The following is a 27158-nucleotide window of genomic DNA, read 5'->3' as shown; positions in this document are numbered from 1 at the left end:
TTTGGCTTGCCTCCAGTAAGCTAACTGGCTTTTTTTCTTTAGGTGGTCCTTCGCCTTAATGCATCACAAGTCTCTTAAGGAATTCTGTGAAAGCTGCAGACTTTCTCCTTAGAAAAAAGCAGATAAGCTCATTCACACTGAAGTGTGTAGATGATTGCAGAAAATTAGAAGTCTTCAGTCCCCTGAAGGTAAGAGCCCCCACTCTAAGCAATATTCCCAGCCTATTGCTAAAATCACCCCAGATAATTGTGTCCTTTTCTTTCTCTGTTGTTTATTTTTGATGGTGGAGTTAATGGGACAATAAGGAATGGAGAGAAAAATGAAAATCAAGGACACTAAAAGAACTGACAGTTGCATTGTTACTCATTATATGATTCTCCAGTACAGGCATACCTTATTTTATCATGCTTCATTTTTATTGTGTTTCACAGATATTGCATTGTTTTGTTTTGCTTTGTTTTATTTTTTGCCAATTGAAGGTTTGTGGCAACCTTGCATAGGGCAAATCTATCAGTACCATTTTCTCAACAGCATTTACTCACTTTATGTCTCTGTGTCATATTTTGGTAATTCTGGCAATTTTTCAAACTGTTTCATTACTATTATATTTCTTATAGTTATCTGTGATCAGAGATTATGACTTGCTGAAACCTCAAATGATGGTTAGCATTTTTTTGTCAATAAAGTATTTTTTAAAGTTTTTATTTAAATTCCAATTAATTAACATACAGTGTTATATTAGTTTCAAGTGTACCATATGGTGATTCAGCACTGGCATACATCACCCGGTGCTCATCACAGGTGCACTCCTTAATCCCCATCACCTATTCAACCCATCCCACCCCCACCTCCTCTCTGGTAATCATCAGTTTGTTCTGTATGGTTAAGAGTCTGTTTTTTGGTTCACCTCTCTATTTTTTTTTCCCTTAGCTCATTTGTTTTATATCTTCCACATATGAGTGACAGCATATGGTATTTGTCTTTGACTTATTTCGCTTAGCATAATACTCTCTAGCTCATCCATGTTGTTGCAAACGACAAGATTTTTTTTCCCATTCATTTGACTCACTTTATTGCAATATTTGTATTATTGGGATAATCTGGAACTGAACTTGCAATAGCTCTGAGGTATGCTTGTATTGACAGCTCTGGTTGAATAACTTATGTATATAATATGATGGTTAAAGAGCACGGATGCTGGAACCAGATTGCCTGAGTTTGAGTCCTAGCTCTGCCATTTATTGGGGGTGTGACTTTGGGGAAGATCTCTGAGCATGATTTCCTTAAATGGAAAATGAAGGTAACAAAAGCACTTATTTCCTAGGGGGCTGTTGTGCAGAATAAATAAGCTAATGGGTGAGAGGCACTTAGGATGGTACCAGATACCATAACTGTGCAACCTTTGATAAATTACTTAACCTATCTGAGACCCAACTTTCTGATTTATTACACGGAGATGATGATAATCCCAATCTTTCAAGTTACCGTATTGGCATATAGAAAATGGAACAAATATTTGCTGAATGGATAAATAAGTGACCATTAATTCTCTAGTATGTAGCTACCTAACAAGTTTTTTCAGGGCAGAAACCATGCACTTTTTCAACTTTACACTGCCAGTGTATCTCTTGAACTTAAGAGTTGTTTAATGAATGTCTGTTGAATTAACAAAACGTACAATACTTTATTTAACCCTGACAAACTCCAGAGTAATAGAACTTCTGCATTGGATATGGGTTATACCACATGATTTTTAAGGTCTCTCTCAAAGCCAGGTTTCTGAGTTTCTGTGGAATATCTGAAGTAGCCACAAAAAACACCTCTTTTTTTTTTTTTAATGTTTATTTGTTTTTGAGAGAAAGAGAGAGAGAGAGAGCAGGGGAGGGGCAGAGAGAGAGACACACACAGAATCTGAAGCAGGCCCCAGTCTCTGAACTGTCAGCACAGAGCCTGTTGCAGGGCTCAAACTCACAAACCATGAGATCATGACCTGAGCCGAAGTTGGACGCTTAGCCAACTGAGCCACCCAGGCGCCCCAAACACCTCTGTTTTTATGAGTACTTCCATGCCCCCAGCCTTTTCCCTCTGTGCAGAGACATTGAATACCCCCATGTAATCCTCTTTTTTTTCCCCCTAATATTTTTCTGTCTGATCCATTTATCCCAGTCAGGAAACATAATTCCTTCATTCCTTCCTTCTCAAGCTTGATCAGGAGCTCTTGGAGTTTCACCTTTTAATCTTTGTTTCCTTATTGCCTAGCACACTGCAGTTTCAAGCCGAGGGGACTATATAATTACATGAGGAGTTTACCCGGCCTATACATGGAAGTGGAGCTCAGAGAAGGCCTTTGGGTAGAGGTGACATCTAAGCTGAGACCCAGAAGGTGAATAGAAGTTAGCCAGGCAAAGGAGGAGCATGGACATGAATGGTGTTATCTGGGTAAAGGAAACAGTATAAAATGGAGGGAATAGTATATGAAATGATTTAAAATGGTTGAGTATAAATTTGCTTATTTTTAATTCCTCATCCTAAGCCACACCCTGTCAAGTTAGCACTGGGCATTGACATCATCCCTATCATCCTTGGGCTAATAAAAGGAAAATGTAAGGGAGAGTGTAAAACTCAGAGGTCATGAGAGCTTCAGCTTCCTGATCTATAAAGTGGGGACAATAGTCACACAGGCTGCTGAAAAATTAGCTCAGGTATTGTATGTGATGGTCTGGAAGGGGGTAGGTCTGCCTGGTGGCATGGTCTTGTCTAGAAAGGGGTTCAATAGGTGAAATATATCAAACCAGAGATGATCCTCACTCAACAAGGGACAAAGGAAGTGAGATCTCGAATGAACAAAGGGGAGTGAAGTGAAAGAGAAGGAGTGGACCAAGGAAGATCTTTTAGTGACTTGTAAGCAGTAGGGTAAGCTAATCCAAAGATCATTCCACTCTTGGGGTGCTTGGGTGGCTCAGTTGGTTGAGCACCAGACTCTTGATTTCAACTCAGGTCATGATCCCAGGGTTCTGGTATTGAGCCCCACCTTGGGCTATGCAGTGAGTATAGAGCATGCTTGAGATTCTCTCTCTCTCTCTCTCTCTCTCTCTCTCTCTCTCTCTCTCTCCCCCTCTCTCTCTGCTCCTCTCCCCCTAAATCCCCCTCAAAAGAAAGTCAAAGATTATTCCATTCTTGAGAGAATTATTTACTGTTCACAGTTGTGTGGCAATCAGAATGCATCCAAAGCATGGAAGCTAGATCCAGAAGAACAGCTGGGTCCCAGGTATGGGATTTTCCATGTATTAGCTGATAATTGGACTAGTGATTTAATCACTCAGCCTCAGTTTCCTCATCTTTAAAATAAACACCTGGGTGCATCTTTAATAGGGGCACCTAGGTGGCTCTGTCAGTTAAGCATCTGACTGCAGCCCAGGTCATGATCTCATGGTTCATGAGTTCAAACCTCCCATTGGGTGAGCACAAGTCCTACATCTGGTGAGCTCAAGCGTCCTGCTTTAGGCTCCGAGGAATTCTCTCTCTCTCTCCCTCTCTCCCTCTGCCCCTCGCTCACTTGTGGCCCTCTCTCTATCAAAAAATAAAAATAAAAAAAATAAATTAAGCATAATAACCCAATCTGCTTTTTTACTGCCTGGTTGGTAAGGAGATCCTTGATGTAAAGCTGGTCAAAGTCTCCTGTAGCCTATACAGAGCTACACAAACATTAATAATAATAATTTTTATTATTATCATTATTATTTCTTTTTCAATTATGTGACCACTTTTTGGCACTGGGACCACTGAGCTTCTTTTCCTCTTTCCTTTGTTTAAAGCTCAGGCATCAGAGACATCAGACCTGAAATTGCAGATTAGTGGGTTTCACAAGCCCAGTGTAGCCCACTATATTTTTTTGTTTACAGTATTCTTAAAATATTTTAGTTTGTCAAAAATCTGGAGATTTTAGATGAAAATCCAGATTTCCATCTTGTCTTTAAAAAATCCACAAACTCACCCACATTCAGAAAAGCAACAGTCAACTGGAACTGAATAGTGGCAGCCCCTTTGCCTCTGTCCCAGCTACTCCTCCCCTGGCCCATAACTGGTTTAAGTTGTTCACCTGACCCCATGGGCATTTCAGTTTGCAGCCTCTGCATTAGACTCTTCAGGGTAAGTCTATTATCTTCGATTTTAAACGTACCTCTTGCAGATAGGTTGTTGTTGCTGCTGCTGGTTTTTCTTGTTGAATACAGTGAGTTACTCAACTTTTTACAGGGGAGTTGGTGTAGTTCTCAGTTAGTGTTAGAATATTTGTAACACCCTTCACCATCCTCAGAAACACACACACACACGCACATACACATATGCACACACGCACTTGTGTATACACACCATTGCTGTCAATTTTCAGCTTGTTTTCCTTCCTCATTTCCACTCACCATTTGCATTTCTGTCATGAACATTAAATTCCTTATTTTCTTGTTAAAGATACCAGAGGATAACCTAAGTTAACCTGCCTTTTGAACAATTTAAACATCTGCATATTTTTACATACTTATTTTCATGATTTCCACTCTTTGTTTTTAAATGTTTACTTATTTATTTTGAGAAAGAGTGTGAGCAGGGTGGGGGCGGGGAAAGAAAGAGAGAGAGAGAGAGAGAGAGAGAGAGAGAAAGAGAGAATGAATGAATCCCAAGCAGTCTCTGCACTGTTATCACAGAGCTGACATGGGGCTCGAATTCACGAACTGTGAGATCATGACCTGAGCCTAAATCAAGAGCCAGACACTTAGCTGACTGAGCCACCCAGGCACCCCCATGATTTCTACTCTATATTTCTATCCTTAACTAGATCACTGACATCTTCTTTAGGAAGGATCAGGAGTCTCATAATTTGGATGTATTTCTCCTTTTCCTTTGCCCACTCTCCCCTTGGGTTATATCTTTGCATCAAAATGGTTTTTGTCTTGGTTGTTTTATATGGCAGTTGCTTCTTTGAATGAGAGGTGGGATGAGCTTGGACTCTGCTGTCAGGACTTCAGGCTCTCTTGCTCTGCCACTACTGTGTGGGCCTTACTTTACTGACCCAATTCAGGTGCCCCTCATGGGTTTGTTATGAAGAATCAATGACTTCGTAATCTGGTTTTCAAAGTGTGATCCCCCTACCAGTGGCATCAGCACCCAATGGAAACTTGTTAGAAATGCAAATTCTCAGGCCCCACTGAAAGGGCGGGCCTATGCAGGCCGACTCCATCTTGTTCTGGGTCCTTCACCTTGACCACACCTCCTCCCCTTGAGTAACCCCCCCCTCACCTGCCTAACAGGACTCGGACCCTTCCCCAGGACCCTTCCCCAGGACCCTTCCTCAACCAATCGGCTGAGGCCATAGCCATTACCTCACCAACTGCCCCTAGGCCCCAATAAAACCTTTGTCCTTTTGAAACTCGCTCTCTCTTCCTGGTATCTCACCGCTGCGTCGGTGCAGGTAGGGGGTTGAGCTCGAGCTAGCTCGAATAAAGGCTCTTTTGCTTTTGCATCAGACTCGGCTCCCTGGTGGTCTTTGGGGATCACGAATTCTGGGCATAACACCACCACAAAACTACTGAATCAGAAGCTCTGGAGGTGGGGTTCCTGTGATCACAAGCCTGCCAGATGATTCTGATGCAGGCTCTAATTTGGGAATCACATGACCGAATGTATGCTAAAGCACCTAGAACCTTAGCACATACCTCACTCTTGGTGTCTGAGGTTCAGGTTAGGTAACAGGAAAGGCCTGTGTCCTAGGCTGTATTTCTTTGGCCAAGTAACTGGTTCAGAGTTGAGCATGTGTCCCAAGCTGGGCTAAGAGCCCTATCTGGAATTTTGGCTAGAGCTATAAGGAAAGAGGAGCTTCTTTTTCTTGGATGAGTCAAGATAATAGGAGCCTGAAGCCGTTGGTGGCCGTTGTCATTGCCAGGAGAAGTTGGCTTGAAAATGAAGTTTTTGCAAAGGAAAACAGAGCTGAGAGGAAAAAAAGGGAGGGGGAGGGGAAGGAGGAGGGGAGATGGAGAAAGAGATCAAGAGATTAATTACTCCCAGCCACTGGATCCATCCAGTCCTCAGATTTTTCAGTTACCTTACTTGATTATTTTGCCCTTCTATGCCTAAGGCCATTTCAGTTGGGCTCTGACGCTGGAAATCAAAATAATACTTGTATAGCTAATATAAAATTTTTGTGTTGCTGATAAACAAGGCTGGAAACTTAAGCTTTCCTCTCAAAACAAATTTTTATATGAGGAATAAGAATCAAAAAATGTGGATGAGAGGAGTCAGTGTGATGGATAAGAAAGAATATCATCAGGCCAGGGGTCAGAAAACCTGGGTTCTAATTTTGGGAAGTTCCCTCCACTGTGTGACTTTGTAAAATTAACCCTATGTCAAAAGAAGTAATGTACATATTCATGATTTAAGTGTTGTATCATGTGAAGTCAAAGAATTAATAGAGTTGCTTCCAGAATTCCTTACATATATAAAATGGTAAGTTTTCAAATATTAGTAAGGGGAGGCAGAGGAAGGGACACTTCTTAGTTTTTCATATGCCACTCTTTCATCTAGATGATAGAATAATTTTTAAAATAATTTTTAATGTTCTTGAGAGAGAGAGAGACAGAGTATGAGTGAAGGAGGGGCAGAGAGAGAGAGAGGGAGGCACAGAATCTGATGCAGCCTCCAGGCTCCGAGTTGTCAGCACAGAGCTTGATGCGGGGCTCGAACCCACAAACCTGAGATCATGACCTGAGCCAAAGTCAGGCGCTTAGCCGACTGAGCCACCCATGCGCCCCAAATACTTAATTTTTTTTGAGTTTATTTATTTATTTTTTGACAGAGACAGTGTGCGTGCAAGCAGGGGAGGGGCAGAGGGAGAGAGAATCCCACGCAGGCTCTGCGCTGTCAGCACAGAGCACAACGTGGGTCTCGATCCCATTAACTGTGAGATCGTGACCTGAACCGAAATCAAGAGTTGGACGCTCAACTGAGCTACCCAGGCATCCTTATGATGGAATACTTTAAAAGATACACTTAAAAATGTATCTGAAGAGGATGAAAAGACAAGCCAAAGAATTGGAAAAAATATTTACAAAACACGTATCTGAATAAAGACTTGTATCAAAAATATGCAAAGAACTTTTAAAACTCAACAATTAGAAAACACAATTAAAAAAATAAGCAAAAGCTTTGAATAGACACCTCACCAAAGAAGATACACAGATGGCAAATAAACATATGAAAAGATGCTCAACATTGTATGTCGTTGAAGAATTGCAAATCAAATAGTGACATACCACTACACACCTATAGAATGGCTGGCTAAGTTCCAAAGTAGTGACAACATCAAATGCTGGAGAGGGTCTGGAGCAACAAGAACTCTCATTCATTGATGGTGGGAATCCAACATGGGACAACCATTTTGGAGATTGATTATTTATTTATTTATTTGTTTATTTTAAAGTAATCTCTATACCCAACATGGGGCTTGAACCTACAGCCCTGAGATCAAGAGGCCCATGCTGTATGGACTCAGCCAACTAGGTGCCCTGGGACAGCCATTTTGGAAGACAGTTACCTATTTCTTACAAAGCTAAACTAAGGCTTATCATATGGCCCAGCAGTCACTCTTAGTTAAGTTAATGAATTGAAAACTTATGTCCACACAAAAATCAACACATGGATGTTTATAGCAGCTTTATTCATAATTGCCAAAACTTGGAAGAATTAAGATTTCCTTAATAAGTGAATGAGGGGCGCCTGGGTGGCTCAGTCAGTTGGGCATCCGACTTCGGCTCAGGTCATGATCTCGCGGTCCGTGGGTTGGAGCCCCGTGTCGGGCTCTGTGCTGACAGCTCAGAGCCTGGAGCCTGTTTCAGATTCTGTGTCTCCCTCTTTCTCTGACCCTCCCCTGTTCATGCTCTCTCTCTCTGTCTCAAAAATAAATAAATGTTTAAAAAAAAAAATAAGTGAATGATACACAAACCATAGTACATCCATATAATAGAATATTATTCATCAATAAAAAGAAATGAGCTATCAGGTTATGAAAAAACATGGAAGAAGCATAAATGCATATTGCTAAGTGAAAGAAGCCAATTTGAAAAGACAACATACTATATGACTCCAACTATGTGTTGTTCTGGAAAAAAGCAAAACTAGAAAGGTAGTACATAGATCAGTGCTTGCCAAAAACTTGGAGAAAGATAGGGAGAGAAGAAATAGATGGAGTGCAAGGGATTTTTAGGGCAATGAAATTATTCTGTATGATGCTGTAATGCTGAGTACATGGCATTATACCCATAGAACTATGCAACCAAGGAGTGAACCTTAAAGTAAACTCAGAGTTTAGTTAATAATGATATATCACCATTGGGACATTCATCATAACAAATACACCACACTAAGGCAAGACACTCATAATGGGAGAAATCGTATGAGGACAGAAAGTAGGTATGTGGGAATTCTCTGTACTTTCTGTCCAATTTTTCTGTAAACTTATAACTGCCTCAAGAATAAAGCCAGGGGCATCTGGGTGGCTCATTTGGTTAAGCATCCAACTTCAGCTCAGGTCATGGTCTCGCGGTTTGTGAGTTCGAGCCCTGCGTTGGGGTCTGTGCTGACAGCTCAGAGCCTGGAGCCTGCTTTGGATTCTGTATCTCCCCCTCTCTCTGCCCCTCCCATGCTCATGCTCTGTCTCACTCTGTCTCTCAATAATAAATAAACATTAAAAAGTTAAAAAATAAAGAATAAAGCCAATTAATTTTTAAAAATAGCACTTCCTCTTAACTCCTCCTTCTAAACCAAAAGTCCTCTGCTAAGTATTATGGCTACCTAATATGGGATCTAGAAGGATGACACCCTGTTCTTAAATACTGGGAGTTCCAAGAGGAAGTAGGACCAGAATGTCAATACTAGAAACCAGGAAAATTAGGATCTGTGAGATCCAAAGTAAATCACAGAGAAATGAGTGCCTAAGAACAGAAGAGGAAAAAATAATTTACTCACTAGGTAAGTGTTTATTGAGTGCCTACTGTTAGGCACTTATCTAAGGGTTGGAGATACAGCAGTAAAAAAAAGTTCCCTAACTTTATGGGGCTCATATTCTAGTGTGGGGAGACAAAAACAAACATGTAAATCTATAGGCCATTAGATTGCAGTAGGTGGTATAGAGATAAATATAGTAAGTGAATAGAGTGTGGCAGAAACTTTTCACTTGTTTCACAGAAGTTTTTCTTTTTCATCTTTTAGAAGAAGAACCCCTACCTCAAGTTTTAGCTAGTGATGTGGCCATACATTTCCTCCCCATTTTGCACGTGGGTAAAACTTTGTGACCAAGATCAGGCCAGTGGATTATGAGTGGAAGTGTTTCATGTAACTTGCAGGTCATTTGCTGAAGGATAAAGCTACTTGCCTTGGAACCTCTCTTTCTCTTTCCCACTGGCTGGGAAATAGCATTGACTGAGCCATCCTTGGAAGCCAAGTGTGGAAGATAGCAGAGTCCCAGCTTTAGACTGTGCAATTCTTGACTTTACATGAGAAGGAAATAAACCTCTATCTAATATGAGCCACATCATTTTTGGATTTTTTGGTTATCACATCTTAGCTGGTACCTAATTTAAGGAACATCAGAGCAAAGTGGGGAAGGTTTGCTATGTTACATGAGGTGGTTAGGGAAGCAGAAACCTGAAGGAAGGAAGTGAGGGAAGGAGCCATGGGGCTATTTAGGTGAAGATAATTTCAGGCAGAAGGACAGTCAGTGCAAAGGCACTGAGGCAGGATTAAACTCTGATCTGGTCCAGGACTAGCCAGAAGCCCCACTTGTCTGGTACACAGTGAATAAGGAGGAAAAGAAGTCAGGGTTGGTGTTGGGGAGCAGATTGCATAGGGCCTTTTTGCTTTGGGAGAGACAGGGTGCAAGTGAACGAGGGGGAGGGAGAGAGAAGCAGGCTTACCTGAAGTGGGGCTCATGCTCACAAACTGTGAGATCATGACCTGGGCTGAAGTCAGATGCTTAACTGAATGAGCCACCCAGGTGCCTCTGCATAGGGCCTTGTAGACTATAGTAGGAAATTGCTGAAAGAGCCTCTTAGAAGACCTGACAGAGTCCCAAGGCAAGCACAATGGGAGAGGGTCCATGGAAGAGGACATTTCCAGATGCCTTGTAGGACTGAAGAAAGGAAGACTGCTGTTGTCTTCTGGAGCATTTATAGGTTGGTCTGTGCTTATATTCGTGGGGAATTCCAGAGACAAAGACATTGTGGTTTCAACATATACTCTTAGGTATATTCTCTTAACCAAATATTGTATTTATAATACAATGCCATCTGGGAAGATGTATTTTCCAGAGATTCAGAGATTTCCAGAGATTCAGATTCATTTAACACTAATGATGAGTAATCCTCTACCTAGAAACAATCAGAACCCTAATGCCCAGGAACTTCTCTGTCACAAGAACCATGCAGTCATAGTATAGCAAACATGCCTCATTTTACAGACTAGAGAACTTCAGAGAAATAAAATGACTCACCCAAGGTGATACAGTAAGTTAACAGCAGAACCAGGAACTAAAATCCAGATGTCCTGGCCCCCAATTTTTTAATACCCTTTCCATTACAATCAACCTTACTTCATGTTAAGCATCAAGGGGGATGTTTCAAATCACATAATAGTCCTGTTGACTTTTGAACTGGGTTTGGTTGAGGAGTCCATTATTTTATTTCAGCAAAAGATTTTCTTTCCTAATGATTCCTTACTCAGAGCAGCATCAGATGAAAAACTTCTCTGCTAACACACAAATCAGATAATTTGGATGGCGATGATTAATATTAATAAGGGACTTGGAGTTTTCAAAGTAGTTAGAACTCATCATCTCCTCTGATCCTGTGGCAGCCCTGTGAGGTAAGCAAGGTAGATATAATTTCCATCATATTGTAAATGAAGAAGTAAAATAATCCCAGAGACGATAAGTGACTCAGCCAAGGTCATACATCTTTGATTTATGGTACCACACTTTCTTACCCCAGGTTCAAAGGACTTGTTTCCACATGCATCCTCCCAGATGATTAATAGCTGACAGTTTAAGCTCTTACCACATACCAGATACTGTTCCAAGTTCTTTGTACATTAATGACTCATTTATTCTTCCTACAAGGTAAATTCTATAATCTCTACATACTGATGAGAAAACAGGCACAGAAAGACTAGGGAACTTCCCCGAAGTCACATAGTGTCATAAAGCAATAAGAGCAGGGACCCAAACATGTGCAGACTGTATTCAGAATCTGTGCTCTTAGCCACTGCACTATGCTATGTCTCTAATTAGGACTTGGAACCAATTTTATGATTCAGGAAGATTATGGGTACACTTCAAGAATCTTTGAGATCAAGTTCAGATACCTCATAGCTTCTAGGACTGTCACAAAACCTTCATTTCATGTGTATGGGCATTTGATCTTATTATCTACTTACGTGGTAGATGTGATCAAAATTTGATTTTGACAAAAATTTGGGTGGGGTGGAGGAAGAACTGCATATAGTAATAGCTACTTTGACATTAATGTTGAAATGTTTTTCTGGGTAGGGGTGAACCACTTGCTGTTCTGCGGAAGAATCAATGCTAAGAAGTCATCACTCTCTTTTCTCTCTAATTCATTAGTAATATTGAAGAGTATAGAAATCATATATTGTTTTCATTTACTGCCCATTCTTTTGATAGCACTACTTTAATTTTCCTTTAGGGAACCCCCTCTGTTTGTTCTTAGTCTGTGTGGTTTCCATACCAGCCATCCCCTTTCTCTGGGGTTGGCTGCATGACCCAAGCCTAGGCCCGGGATATCTCCTTGAAAAAACAGGGGTAGGTGTGTGACTCTAGTCAGTCCAGTGAAAGTTGTCCCTAAGACTTTTACATGAATTATTGGGGAACAGAGATCCTCTTTCTACTTAACAATGAATACAACAGAGTTAAGCTGGAAGCTGCTGGTGGCCATCTTGCCCCATGAGGGAGTATTTGCATGAACACGAAGCTAAGACAGACAAGAGTAGAACCAAGAGATGGAAGGAATCAAGTTCCCAATGACAAATTTGGTGCATCTAGATATAGCTGTGTCCATCTTTGGACTTTTCAGTAACATAATCCAATAAATCCCTTGTGTGTGTAAGCAAGTCTAGGTCAGATTTCTGTCACTTGCAACCTAGATTAATTTTCCTGATGGATTATTCTGATTAATACAGGCATAATTCATTTACCATATTTTCTGCTTTGCTTGAAAGCTAACCATGTTAATTATCTATTGCCACAATAAAGCTTCGGGGGGGGGGGGGGGGAAACCCAGCCATAGTGGCATCCAACAAGTCTATAGTTGGCTAGGTGTTCTGCTGTTCTGGGTTGGTCTTGGCTGATCTTGGCTGGGCTTGTTCAGGCATCTGTGGTCTGCTGACAGCCTGGTCAGGGGCTGGCTAATCTAGCATGGCTTTGACTCGGATGGCTTGGTTCTGCTTCACCGTGGTCTTTCATCATCCAGCAGGCTAACCTGAGACCAGGTAGAGTCCTGAGAGAGCCTGGAAGAGTGCGAAGCCCAGGCTCAGATCTGTTACACCACTACTTCTGCTATTCTGCTAAGCAGAGCAAGTCACAGAAGCAGACCACCTTCAAAGGGTGGGGAAATGGTTTCCATTTCTTAATGGGAAGAAGTGCAAATTTCCATTGCAAAGTGCATAGCTACAGAGAGGAGTGAAGAATTAGGCCGTTTTTGTAATCAGTCTACCATACTCATCTTTGTTCCCTTTATAAAACCATGGTGGTAAGGAGATAACATAAGCAGATGGATACCGCAACTTAACCAGATGTTCACCAAGGGAAACAGATTCCTTCAGCACATCAAGCAGAGTATGCTGCTACCCTGTCCTTATTTCACTCAGTATGTGTGATTTTTCTTTAACTTGGAAATGCATACAGAAACCCTGTTCTAAAGGAGACTTTAAAGGTCATCTGGCCCAACCTCTTTATTTTTCAGAAGAAGAAACCAGACCCCGAATTAAGACCATCACTCCGACCTTTATTTCAATCATCACCTCACCTTCTCACCCAGGGTCACACAGGGGAAAGTCTGGACCCTAATCTGGAGACTCCCGGTGCACTAGGCTTTCCATCATCTTGTGCTATTCTTTTCCCACACCACGGCAATGTACTATAAAGTCTGCATACTTGAACTTTGGAGTCAGTCAGCCTGGTTCTAATCCTTGCCTTATCACTTGTGAGCTATGAGACCTTTGACAAATTATTTAATGCCTCTGTGGATGATCTAGTAGTACATACCTTGTAGGGTTCTTGTGAGGATTAAGTGAAAGACAGTAAATAAAGCACATAGTAAGTGTTCAGTAAATTTTCTTAAAACACAATACTTTCTATTTGACTCATTCCTGCCTACATTTAGTCTGGGTTTAGGAGTTTAGGGGAACTGAGAATATCATACCTCCTAATATTTAGATATCAGACAATAAATTATTCTTTTAAAATTATGTGGGAGTACAATTCCATGTGTTTATGAGAAGAGATGCTTATAGCCTTATTCATCTGTTTACTAAGAAATATTTACTGAGAATGTCTTCAGCGTCAGGCATTGTATTAGTTTGTTATTGATGCAACATATTACCTTAAATGTAATACCTTAAAGCAATGTATGTTCTGGGGGCCAGAAGTCTAAAATGGGTCAGCCAGGCTGCGTTCTTTCTGGAGGCTCCAGGGGACAACCTACTTCTTCGTCTTTTTCCAGCTTTTTGAGGCTGCCAGCATTCCTTGGCTTATGGCGCATATCACTCCAACCTCTACTTTTATCATTACATCTTCTGTCCCTCTGCTACCATGGCCTCGCTGCCTTCTCTGACCTTCCTGCCTCCTCTTATAAACCTCTCTATGTGGCTTGTGCTTCCAGACAGCAGAGTGGCCTGGAGTAGTCAGACTTCTTACATGGCAGCTCAGGGCTCCTAGCATGACTCTTCTCAGGAAGCAAAACAGGAATCTTCAAGGCCTTTTATAAACTAATCTTAGAAGTCACATAGCTTCATTTCCATCCTATTCTGCTGGCTTAAGCAGTCATAAGCCTATCCTATTTCTAGGGGAAGGGACATATATCACATGTCTTGATGGAGTACGTTTTAAAGAATTGCAGTTACATTTATAAAACACAAAAATGGACCTCCCAAATGTGAGGTTTTTTTTTTTCAGTTGCCACATTTCTCTGCCATTTCACCAGCCTGGCTCTGTAGAGGTATATGAAGTTGTCAGTGGTTTCCTGCAGGCTTCTGGGTTGGGTGGTCGTAGCTCTCTGGCTCTGAGGCAAGGAAGCTGAAAGCTAGTGGGGAGCTCCCTGAATTTAGCTTGTCAAGACTTACTGCCCATCCTGCGAGCCCCTGATTTCCTGTGTTAAGTACCTCTCTACTTGAAATGCCTACCAGTGATGTCTGTTTTCCTTACAGGATCATGATGGATATAAGCTCCAAAGTCTGCTCTTTTAACTGCTGCATCTCACCTTATTGATCTTCACCACTTTTCTCAAGCTCCCAGCCTCTTCCCTCACAACCCACCTCCACGCGGGCACAGCTAGCACGCCCTCAGGAAGATGACTGTTCTTCTTATTGCTCAGAAAAAAAAGAGCACTTTAGACATGACCTCCGTCAACTATCCTCTCTTCCCAACTGGAACTATATCTACCCTTTTATTTTCTTCTGCTCTGTCTTAAAAGAATTATTCCGTACTTCTGAGAGTAAAAAAAGGGTGAGACTTTTTTATATGTTACATGACACCCTTCATTTATCTTTTCAATCTAATTTTCTGCTACTTTCTCATATGTACTTATATTAACTACAGTAGACTAATGGCATTAATAGAGAGACTTATAAAGTAGGTGGAGTTATTGCTGTTAACAAAAAGACCCAAAGATCTATAATGGCTCAAACACAATAGAATTTATTTCTTGTTCAAGTAACAGGGCTGAGCAGGTGAATAATCAGTGGGACAAGCCCAGCTCTATTTAGGGACCCAGACTGATAGAGACTCAACCACTTTCAACATGTGCTTTCCAAGGTCATCCTTTCTAGATATCCAGAAGGGGAAAAGCATATGGAGGATATACATGGAAGGTTTTTATGGGTCAGGCCTGGAAATAGTACATGTCTTTTAGTTGGAATTCAGTCACATGGCTACACCTCACTGCAACGGAGGCTGAACAGTGCGATCTAGCTGAGCGCCCTAGAAGGAAAGAAAATGGGTTTTGATGACCAGCTATAGTGTGTGCCATTGTGCCTTAAACCTTGGAAAAGTTTCAATAGTCCAGTTTTCTCATTTCTAAATCAGGGTAATGATTGCCCCTCCTTCCTAGGGCTGTTGTAAGGATGAAATGTGTTGGTACTAGAAAGACTTCAGAACATTGTCTGGAACACAGTCAGCACCCCATCAAAATTATCTGCTATTATTATAAACCATATATGTTCCTTCCTGTGTCAAAGTTTTTTGTCCCATTTTTCTCTTGCCCATTTCTCTACCAGAGTTGCATTGTATTCTAACTACCTGTTTTATGATTGGTGGTTCTTCCTCTACATGCTTCTTGAGGGCAAGGGTTGTGTTTAGTTAATTTTTATATCTCAAGTATCTAATAGTCCCTGGGATATTATAGGTACTCACTAAATATTTATTGGAGAAGAAAAGAAGTGATGACAGAAGCGTGGCAGGAGGAAGGGACAAAGGAGGGAAGAGAGGAAGGGAGAGATGAAGGGAGGAAAACCATGTAAAGATCAACATCTTGTCATGGGTAGATTCATGAAGGGTCAGCCTGGTAAGCTGCAGAGCAACTTTAGTAGTCACTATATCCTGGGTCCCAGAGGGTCACTTGATACTTCTGCCAGCTCAGGACCAAGGCTGTCTGCATCACCTTCATGCTTTGCATCAGACACCCCTTGCACGCTGCCTGGCATCCTCTCAGCCTAGCTTGACTCCAGCCATTGTTGTAGCACCAAGCCACCGGAGGTGTGAGCCTCCAGTCCCTCACCTCAGATGTACTGCATCTCGTTCTGCCCTGGGGCTGCTCTTACTCCTCTTCTTTGGACACCTTCAGAAATGTGTTTTGACTTCCATGTATGCAACATGGCAAGTGCAAGGAAGTTGGCATCTGTCTCACAGGGCAACTTAACCAATAGAGGACTGTAGCTGGTGAATAAATGTTCCCCTCTTCTGGCTTTGGGTAGATGATTTCTGAGGGTGGCCAACTCATCCTAATTTTCCCAGGACTTTCCTGTTTTTTTGCACTGAAAGTCCCATGTTGTAGAAACCCCCTAATTCTGGAAGGTATTGTTTAAAACTCCTCCTGGGTTTGTAGGAGCTTAATAAGACACCTTTCTTGATTCTCCCTTCTTCCCCAGATTATAGCCCCAAATAAACTGCCTCCACACAAGCCCCATCTCAGGCTCTGATTTCTGTTGGCCTTTGAATTAGGTAGCCCTGAGCTTACCTGTGCAGTGATGAGTGTTTTCAGCTCTAGAAAACTAAAATAAAAGGCAGAGACAAAGGAAATGAGTCAGTGCCCAAAACAGCCAAATTATCACTTTCCTGATGTTGCTACAAAGTTAATCTGGAAGATATGGTGCGGTTCGAAGATATCATCATGAAATGTTTATCATAAGGTTTAATTACTTCAACAGAAAGGTGTTAGAAAGAACAACAGACAGGCAGAAGACTTAGCTTTTAGTCCCACTTGGAGTATTTAAAATTCTGTATGACTCGTCACTTTTCTTCTCCTTGGGCCTCAGTTTCCTATCTGTAAAATGAGGAGGTTGGACTAGCCCTTTTTGCTTTTACCAGTTGTCCTATCCTTGGCTGTTGCTCATGAGGTGGAGGGAGGGCAGAGGATTGAGGGGCGTCAACAGGGCTAGTGGTAGGGAAGGACAGGGGCTGAGGGTTCATACCCATATCAGTAGCTGAGTACATGATGCAGAAAGATTTTATAAACAGGTCCCTGTAGACTGAAGAACCCCTAACTCATTTCTCTAACATTCTTGAGATTTAACAATCTCAAGTCCTTTGCCCATTGTGCCAACTAGACAAGATTCCAAGGCCAAGAATATTTGCCTCTGAATTTTAAGAAAAATCTTTATATAAACCAAAGGACTTGAGGCCGTGACCATCATAGCCGAGTCAAACATCTCCGGCCAGTGATGTGCTGGAATGGCTAATACCTATTTGCAGGAACTGATTGCTGAATATTCAGGAATTTTTCGAGCCAAACAAACTATCCATAGTTACCCAAACAATGGATAAATTGAAACCAGTCATAATAGAAGTGTTGACACCGTAGACATTGGAAAACACTACAAACTGGGACTCCCTCTGCCCTGCAAGCTGTTAACTAGCCCATCTGTTAACTAGCCACCCTGGTAGCTTCTTCTCTGGGACAGCTTCTTATCTGGCTGAATTAAGTATGTGTGGCTTAAAAATAATTTTTTTTCTCCCTTGCTTTTTGGTTTGTAGACACAATGAGCAGAACCATTAAAACCTGTCTTTCTGTCTCCTCAATAGTGGCTTTCTTTACAGATTCTATGGATCTGAAAGATGCAAATTCCTGCAGAATTGAGGCAAGTTTCTGCAACTCCAAGCCCTGCAGGCTCTAACAGGGGCTGGCCCTGCCAGGAAGCTCTCAGATCCACATGTGCTGTTGTTTCAAGGGTGTTTGTCCTCATGAATTGCCTATTTGGTGGTTTTGGATAATTTTTTAAGGATTTCGGAAGCCTGGTTAGAATATTCGCTTTGCCACTTGGGAGCTCTGTGACAGGGTTATGTTTAACTGTACTGAGCTTCCTTGTATGTAGAATGGGTAGTACATGCTTGAGAGGGTTTGTGGGTTTACCAGGAAGCTAAGAAAGTTTAAGCATTGAGGTACCTCACTTGTATGGGCCCCTCACAGGGAGTCTTGGGCATGTTGTATTTTGAATTTTATAATCTAAAAGACCCCCCCCTCCTCCCCCCTTCCCCCGCAGAGTGTGTAATCTTCAGAACTTCACACAACCTGGATCAGCTCCTGCTTGTGGGAATGAATCACATAACATATGCAAAGCACTTAGCCCAGGGGCTGGCCCATTATGAGAGCTTCATAACTAGATAAATAGTCCTTGTTGTAAGACAGGAACTTTCCCTCCATTACCACATATCCCAGATGATTTTCCTCCACTCCCTAAGTGTCATCACTCAACTGCATTCTGTTCATACTTAGCCTTTCTTCCACCTATAATATTGGTTTTTACCAATCATTTGCCACTTTGCCAAACTTATTCCATGAAGTACAACATTCAGTGTGCTACTATGTTCATTTTAATGGTGGGAAAACAATATTTAGCAATTATGCTCTTCCCAGAAGTGATGTGATGGCAAGGAGAAATGATAAATAAATTGCCCAAAGCTCATTGGTGTGATGAGGAATCAGTCAAATTAATGCTTAACAAAACATCCAACAGGACAAGGATACAAAGGGCAATTGAGGCAACGCTGTGATGTTTTGCCAGTTGTTAAACTAAGAGGCCAATTGTCAGTCAAGCATGATGTAGAGACGCTTCCCTTAAGAACACGTGTATCTCAGAATTATCAAAGGGCTGTAAGTCACCCTAATAATGGGCTTTTGCCACAAGCAGAGAGAATGAAAGCCACGTTTATTCTTAAAAGACTCAGGACTTTGCACAGCAGCTGTAACAAGATTCTTATAGCTATTTGTCTTTACTGAGGGTGAGTAAAGGGGCGAGTGGATGCCTTTGAGCCTCACATGGCACTCTTGCCCTGAGCTGTAAAAAGGAACTTGACTCAGATGCAACTTAGGTACAACCATTATTTACAGCCTATTGTATACAAGGTGCCTGAGTGGTGATGAGTAAAATTAGGTGTCTGGTGCTTTCCATCATGCAGTGCTGGAAGCTGTCTGGTCCAGGGGAGAGAGTGTGGCCTTGGGATTAGATGAATCTGGTTTAATTCTGGTTTTGCTTTGTACCAGTATGTGCTTTAAACTATTTATGTAACCCTCTTGAACCTCGTTTTCTCATCTGTAAAATGGGAATAATACCATCACCAGCAGAATTGCTGACACATAGCAAGTACCCAATACATGTTAATTTTCTTGCTTCCTTCTGAAAGCCATAGAATCTAAGTGTAATTTTGGTACTCTCCAAAGCTACTTATGTAGCTTTTCTGAATCTTGTATTATTTTAGTAGTTGAAACATTTTTTTTCTTTTTACAAAAGCGATATATCAAAGCGAGAATTATAATAGGTAAGCAAAAATATAAAAAATAAAAATTACACACAATTCCAGTATGTAGTTATAACTTCAATTAACACCCTCGTGTATATCCATCCAGAACATTTTTTATGCCTATAAATATATATGTTATTAAAAATATAATTATATAATTTCATAAACTGCTTTTCTCAGTACAAAATATCATTATTATGGGAAATCCTTGGGAAAATCTTTTTTGTGACAAGGTCAGGTAACAGTTTTTCCTTGTCAAGGGAAGAAGTTGAGATTAACACACTATGACAATTGTCTATTGCTATTAAGTAAGTTATACCAAAATTTTGGTGCCCCTTTCCCAGGGAAAGGCTGTGTAGCTACTACAAGGAAAGAAAACAAGTAAAATCTACAAATCCTATCTTGAAGCCCCTTTATCTAGAAATCATGCTTGTTTTCTTTCAACAGTTTTATAAAAACTAGAAAGAAGCCTATCCCTTTGATTTAAAACAAGGCAAAAGAAATTTATGATTGGATATTGTCTTAGCTTGGGCTGCTATAACAAAATCCCATAGACTGACTGGGTACCTTAAACAACAGACACTTATTTTTCTCACATATCTGAAGAGTTGAAGTCTGAGATTGGGATGCCAGCCAGTTTGGTTCCTGGTAAGAACTCTGTTTCTGTTTGCACATGGCCACCTTCTAGATGTGTCCTTATGTGGTGGCAAGAGAGAGCTCTGGTTTCTTCTTCTTATAAGTACATGAATCCTACAGTGGGGGCTTTATCCTCATGACCTCAGCTCAACTTAATTACCTCCAAAGGCCCATTTTCTAATGCCATTATATTGGGGGTTAGGGCTTCAACATATAAATTGGGGGGGGGGATACAAATACTCAGATCACAACAGACGTTATAGACCCATAAATTCTGCCCTAAAGAAGATAATAAAAGGGGGAAAAATACCTCTATGATCCATCTTGTTAGAAAAAATTACTGGATTGACACAAACAGGCAGCCAGTCTACTGTTTGGATGGTTGAGAAATCTTGTCCCTGACTGAGGGATGGAAGCAGTACAGGTAACCATTGGTATATTACTTACTGAGGCATTTCGTTTGGAACCAAGGTAGAGTGGGATCTATTGGTCCCTCTGCTATCTCTTGTGCTCTCAATATCCCTCTCATTGAAAAAAAAAAGAATCAAAATAAAATCTTGTTATAAGAGGAGCTATTTCCCTAATTTAGGGAAGTTGCACACTATTCCTATCTTCCTATACAATACATATAATATTTGCACAGTATGCAGTTGTCAAGATTGTTCCTCAGTTCCTAATGAAGATGAGGATTAAGAGAATGATCCTTCTACTGATCAAAAGCCTACATTCCAGTGATTGCCTCCTACTGTCGTTCTAACAAGTACTGTTTGAACCCCTACTATGTTCCAGGTACTGCTTTTTGTGCTGGGGATACTGTGGTAAACAAGACAGGAAATGTTTCTCTTCCCATGCAACTTACATCCTGCTCTTTGCTGACACAAACCATGGTAAGACAAACTTAATGCTGATGACTTTAAGATTTCCACTTACTAGAAGCAAGGTGAAGGAAGCCACAACATAAACAGGGAAATGTTTATGGAATGTCAATTTCACTTGAGAATTTAAGGGGCAAGGACATCACTTTTTAAAATTAAACATTTTATGGAGTTGAAGCCTTCATTTTTAATGAAATTGTTTAGGAAACAAGGGCACACAACAGCATCTGCTCACAATACATCTCTGGGTCACACAAGGATGAGAGCTGGCTCTCCTCTGCATGTTGAGGGCATTTTGGTGGAATTGTTTGAAAAGCATTGCCCATGAGTTTATATCTCCTTCATAGTGTTCTTGGGAGAATTAGATGAGATGACCAGTGTAAAACAGCTCACATTGGACTGGCATGTAGAAAATGCTCATTCCGTGAACAGTGTGGAACATCCATGGGCTTTGGACAGATCAGGGTTTGAACCTTTGCTTCTCACTTATTTGTTGGGGTATCTCTGAGTGTCATTTTATATATCAAGATCTCTGTTCTTGGAATGGGGTGCCTGTCTATTCCTCTTTGAGGGTTCTTTCCAAACTAGGATTTTGAAAAGGGAAGAGAGAGAGAGTCTTTGCTACAAAGAGGAGGAAAAATTCAGACCATTTGCATACCAGAGCATTTGATGTATATATAGGAAATGGCCAACATAAGCAGGTGATTGGATTAGATTGTAAATGTTTCTTTCACTCAGAGGCTGAGAATGAGAAGGCTGTTTCCTTCTTCTCCTTCACCTAAGCACAGCACTTGAAGCCTCTTCTCTCAACGTATTTAAAAACTGCCACTGGCTCCACCAAGGATAATATTGATGACCCCAGTTTAGTAGTCACATAAATCATAGGCTAGAAAGAATCAGCAAAGCCTTAGGGTAGGACAGAGGGGCAAGAAGAATGATGAGGCCTTGGAAGAAAAGAGAGAAGGCATCTAGAGGGAAGGGATTGCCCAGTTGCTGAAGATGTGTACAGATTAATAGGTGGCTCAAGGGAAAATCTTGTGCATGCTTGATAGAGGGATGTCCTTCCCTACAGTGTCCAAAGAGAGAACCCAGTGGAGAGGTCACATTTTGGATGCTAATACTACTACTCTTTATCTCCACTCTCTTCTTTAAATTCTAAAATTTAAGACCTCAGAACTGAGAATAGTATGGTGCTACTCCACCCACCCTGCCAACCACCACCTCTGTTTATAATTGTGACTGGTTTGCTGAATGAGTTGAATTTGGTGGCGTAAAACTTCTTCTGGCCAACTCCATGTTCTGATGAATTTAGTAGTAATTGTGACCACCCTGACCACAGATGCTTCCCTCTATCTAGATAGAATGTTTTCTTATCTTCCTTCCCTTGGCAAACTCTTAACTTATCCCTCCAGAGTCAGATGGGACATCATCTCCAGGAAACCTTCCTTGATTCTACCTGGAACTTCCTACCCTGTGGCTAAGTAAGACATCTCTACCCTGTGGCTAAGTAAGTATGTTAAAGTATCTACTGGTAACCTCATTCATCTTTTTATCCCAAGGAGCTAGTCTAGGTCCTGCCAAGTAAATAGCTGCTGTATGACTATTGTATTTGTTGCCCTTCTTATCTTTGGTTAAAAAAAAAAGATAGTATAGGCATCTCCAGTTATGCATATTTGCAGATCAGGTTCCCTGGGAAGCAGACTCTGAAATGGAGTTTTACGTGCAGGAAATAAACTGGGGAGAGCTGTCAGGCAATACATATGGAGTAATGAATGAAGCAACAATGTGCCAGAGGAAAAGGTTGGGAAATAAGGCTGCCACAACAAAGGCCTAAGCTAATCCCTTTGGAGCAGAATTGGCCTTACAAAATTGTCCTCGGTTGTCATGAATTGGAGCACGAGACCAAGCCTTTTCACCAAGGCTTTTCGGTCAAAATGTGCAGGCTGCCTTGAGAAGGGGCATGATCTTGAATGCAGAGGCGGTCTTCAGCTGAGGCTAGTGTGGATATTAGCCATCATAGCCTCTGCAGCTGAGGGAATGCAACGGGAGGGGAGATAGGATGATACACTCCTGTGTCCATCATAGTGCATGCCTGGTGCTGCTTGAATCCACCTGCTTAAATCCAATAAAGGGGCTTTCTTGAATAGTAAACATGAATACGCTCTTCCCTAAAATGTCTATGCCCCAACATGGGTAAGTACCATGACATCCTGGTTTACACATCAATCTTTTATCAACTGGTGAGCGTGAATTTTTTCTAGGTAGGGTTATGAACCTAAAATTTGAGAACCAGATTTTGAATCTTAGAGAGCCTGCCAAGATATTTGGAAGCCCTTTGAAGGCATTTATAAGGCTTTTCATTTAGCTATTTTTCTGTGAATATTTCTTGAGTAATAGAAATTTCTTAGAAATGTAGCAATCTGTGAGAACATTTAAAATGAATACGCACAAAAAAACCTTGGGACTGTAAGTTTTGTTGTTTCAACCCATGCAAAATAGATCCTGGACTAGGGACCCCCTTGTACCCTTGGTCCTGAAAGTAATTTGCAAAGTCCTACATGAACATCAGACTGGATTTTCCTTTATTGATACCTTTATTTGAATGTTAAAGTTTAAAAATTAAAGATGGTGACCAAAGCAAAGTGAAACTATGAATTTAGAATTCCAGCCTCTTAGGTCTGAGGGGTTAGTTTGAGAGCACTGAAGTTTCAGTGGATGGTGAGAGAAGCAAAGAGGATTAAACCAAGTTTCTGTGCTCAAGTCTTTAGTGAAATTAGAGTTGGCACAGTTTTCTTTGAATCTAAGCCATATTCTGAAAACAAGGTGGGGCTATTGCCAAGAATAACCTGTTCTTTGGCCACTGGGTATAAAGTAACTTAGTAAGTTTTTGCATATATCTTAGGGCTTCTAGTCTCAGATGGGCTTCCTGCTGCATTGCTGGTCAAATTGAGGTGATCAAGCTAAAATGAGATCATTAGGGGAGACTCTAATCCAATATGGCTGATGTCCTTATAAAAAGCTTGGAAATTTGGAGACAGACACATGGAGAGAATGCCAAATGAACATGAAAATGGCCATCTACAAGCCAAGGAGAGAAGCCTGGAATAGATCCTTCCCTCAAGGCTCTCAGAAGGAATCATCCTTGCCAACACCTTGATTTTGGACCTCTAGCCTCACCCAGTTTGTGGCATTTTGTTACATTTTGCAACAAACTAGAAAACTAGTACCTGAATGGACTTTTTCCCATTCCTCACAGAGAATCATAAACTGTACGGGATGGGTCTTCGGTAGCAGGTAACAAAGAGAACTTCAGTGAAGCTAGCTCAAGCTAGTTTAAGTGAGAAGTAGGAATTTTTTTATAAGCGCAGATGGTCTTCTTAGAAACCCAAGTGCAAAGGTGTGCGATGGGCCACAAGGACAAACTGGAACCAGTGTCTCACTTATTATCAGGGCTGGTTCTATCTAAGCAAAGTGACTGACTATGAGTCTGTAGACTTTAGCAAGACCAACAGATAGGTTCCTAAGTTTACATAGTTGAGGTCCAGTTACCAGAGAATGACCAAAATCTCACAGTACCAGACCAGGGGGAGGGACACTAGCTCAGCTGTAGTCACTGGTTTTACTCCTGTTGTCCCTGCTTCAGACCAGTCCCATACCAACATTGCTGCCAAAAGTGTCCTCTGTAACCATGTGGGTTATGAAGGGAAAGGAGTAGGCTGGTTCATTACTTAGGGCAACTGTAACAAATCACCACAAACTACATGGCTTAACACAACAAATTTACTCTCTCACAGTCTGGAGGCTAGAAGTCCAAGATCAAGGTGTCAACAGGGCCATGCTCTCTCTGAAGGCCCTAGAGAAGAATCCTTCCTTACCTCTTCCTGGTGGTGACCAGCAATACTTAGCATTGTTTGGTTTGTAGTAGTATCACTCCAGTCTCTGCCTATGTTTTTCCATGGGGTTTTCCCCTCTGTCTCTGTGTTCAAATTTCCCTCTTATAAGGATACCAGTCATTGCATTAGGGCCCACCCTAATCCATTATGACTTCATGTTAACTTAATTATATTTGCAAAGACCCTAGTTGCAAATACGGTCACATTCACAAGTACTGCGGCTTAGGACTTGAACATATTTTGGGGGGAAACACAGTTCATCCCCCAACAGATGAGCGATCCAATCGTTATCCACTCCACAGACTTCTAACACTTTTATTAGCTCCTGCCTTCTTTGACTTTTCTATCTCCTGGGACTAACTAGATCTTCTTGAACCCAAAACCTAAATTTCTAACCCCACTGTATGTTAGCTACCTCATCAGTCATCTCTTTTGTCCTCCCTCTTACTCTGAAGAAAAGTCTAGATAGGGTTATTGGATAAAAGACAAGACACACAATTAAATTTGAATTTCAGCTAAATAATGGCTAAGTTTTTAGTATAAGTATATCCCAAATATTGCATGGGAGTCTTGAATTTTATTTGCTAAATCTAGCAACTCAAGTACTGCACTTAAAGAACTGGAAGTGTTCTAGATAAAGCATGTGTTCTTCAGGATGCCACCAGACCAAAATATCTATACCTGACCTGTTATATTCAGTTAAGTTATCTGTTGCCTGTTGGTATTTCAGTTTGCAATACCTAGTCACCCTAAGTAAGATTGGAGTTAGAAGGTGAAAGTCGGGTAGAAGATAACCAGAGATGGAACTAAGGCAAAAATATAGAGATGAAGAGGAGAGGGATGGATTTGAGAACCGTTAGGATGCAGAAGAAAGTATTTGATGTCTTTTTGAATGACTCTGGTTTCATCAAGTGGGCTACCAAATAAAGTTAGTCATGTTGGGTGTGGGGTGTCCTTTAGGTGGTTGGGTGTGGAATGCTCAGGGAGGAGGCAGGGGCTGAAGATTTAAATTTAGAGCCATAAGCATATATTGAGATGTGAAAATTGAGATACGAAAGTATTTGGGATTTCCTAAAGAGAAATTATAGTTTTAGAAGGAAAGAAAATCCTGTGAACGACCAATATTTAAAATGCCAATGCCCTATTTGTTTAAATTTTTAAAATATTTATTTATTTTTGAGAGAGAGAGAGAGAGACAGAGCATGAGGAGAGAGACACAAGAAGACACAGAATCTGAAGCAGGCTCCAGGCTCTGAGCCATTAGCACAGAGCCCAATGTGGGGCTTGAACTCATGAGCCGTGAGATCATGACCTGAACCAAAGTCGGACACTTAACAGTCTGAGCCACCCAGGCGCCCCAGGCCAGTGCCCTATTGATATGAATATTTAGGTTCTATAGCACTATTTTCTTATTTCATACAGTGTTACAGTACACAAACATCTCTGTCCATCTTCTTACTTGGTTCATTTACTTCCTAACCATTTGAAATGTTAAATAAATTGAAGGAAGGAAGGAAGGAAGGAAGGAAGGAAGGAAGGAAGAGGGAAGGAAAAAGTTTAGGTCTACCACAGGGACTGAAAAGGCCATTTGGCCCAGGACATTCAGAAAGGATCTCCAAATCACATCTCCAAATGAAATTTTACCTATATTCACCAAGATTACATCTCTCAGCAACTTTAAACCTGTGTCCCTATCAAGTATATTTTGAATTAAAATTGTGGGTTCGAGCCTGTGTCGGACTCTGTGCTGACAGCTCTGAGCCTGGAGCTTGCTTCAGATTCTGTGTCTCCCTCTCTCTCTGCTCCTCCCCCACACATGCTCTGTCTCTCTCTGTCCCTCAAAAATAAACATTAAAAAAATTAAAAAAAAATTTTTTTACATATGCTTTAATTGCTTTTTAAATAGTACAACTTCTCCATATTTTGCTTTGTTTAAAAACTAACTTGTTAAATTATTAACTTATAAATATTTAAGAAAACCTACACATCAAGTAACCATGTGTTTATGTTTCTTTACTTTTTTATAGAGTTGGGAGCTTCCAGAAATAGCAATGGCCTGGACTTCTTTCTGTGTGTTCCTTCATCAGACTTGATCTGTTTGAACCAATGATTGCACTTAGGAAAGCAGACTTGGGTCTTCCGTAACTTAAATATGATTATTCTTCAAGATCTCAAACCAAATCTGGCTCATAAATTTTTATGTCTGGGTTTTTATATAAAGGCATATATTTGCAGACTATTGCTTGGTTTGAACTGTGAGGTTTTTCTTCCTAATCCAATTGAAAGGGACCATATATATTTAAGTTCTGGATCCTTACTAGATAGAAGAGAGTTCAGGATTTTAGATTGTGCTACTTGCATAGGATGTAGGTGTATATTTACTAAAACACACATGGCTATACATATGTTCAAGCATCTCTTTGTAAGAAGGGTCCAGTATAAGTGGGAACGTTGCTTCTACTATTC

General features: G+C 41.0%; 1 long non-coding RNA gene across 1 annotated transcript; it reads left to right on the top strand.

Moving 5' to 3' along the window:
• The first annotated feature begins 47 nt into the window (after positions 1 to 47).
• LOC132695461 (uncharacterized) lies at positions 48 to 26894 on the top strand. Its single transcript, XR_009617828.1, has 4 exons — positions 48 to 188; positions 20714 to 20811; positions 22212 to 22306; positions 26720 to 26894. It is a non-coding gene; the product is annotated as an uncharacterized LOC132695461 (long non-coding RNA).
• The last annotated feature ends 264 nt before the right edge of the window (positions 26895 to 27158 follow it).

Source organism: Panthera onca, chromosome B4 (assembly GCF_046562875.1).
Source record: "Panthera onca isolate mPanOnc1 chromosome B4, mPanOnc1 haplotype 2, whole genome shotgun sequence".
Taxonomy (NCBI): domain Eukaryota; kingdom Metazoa; phylum Chordata; class Mammalia; order Carnivora; family Felidae; genus Panthera; species Panthera onca.
Note: the sequence above shows the minus strand (reverse complement) of the source record. Positions and strands in the feature narration are given on the sequence as shown.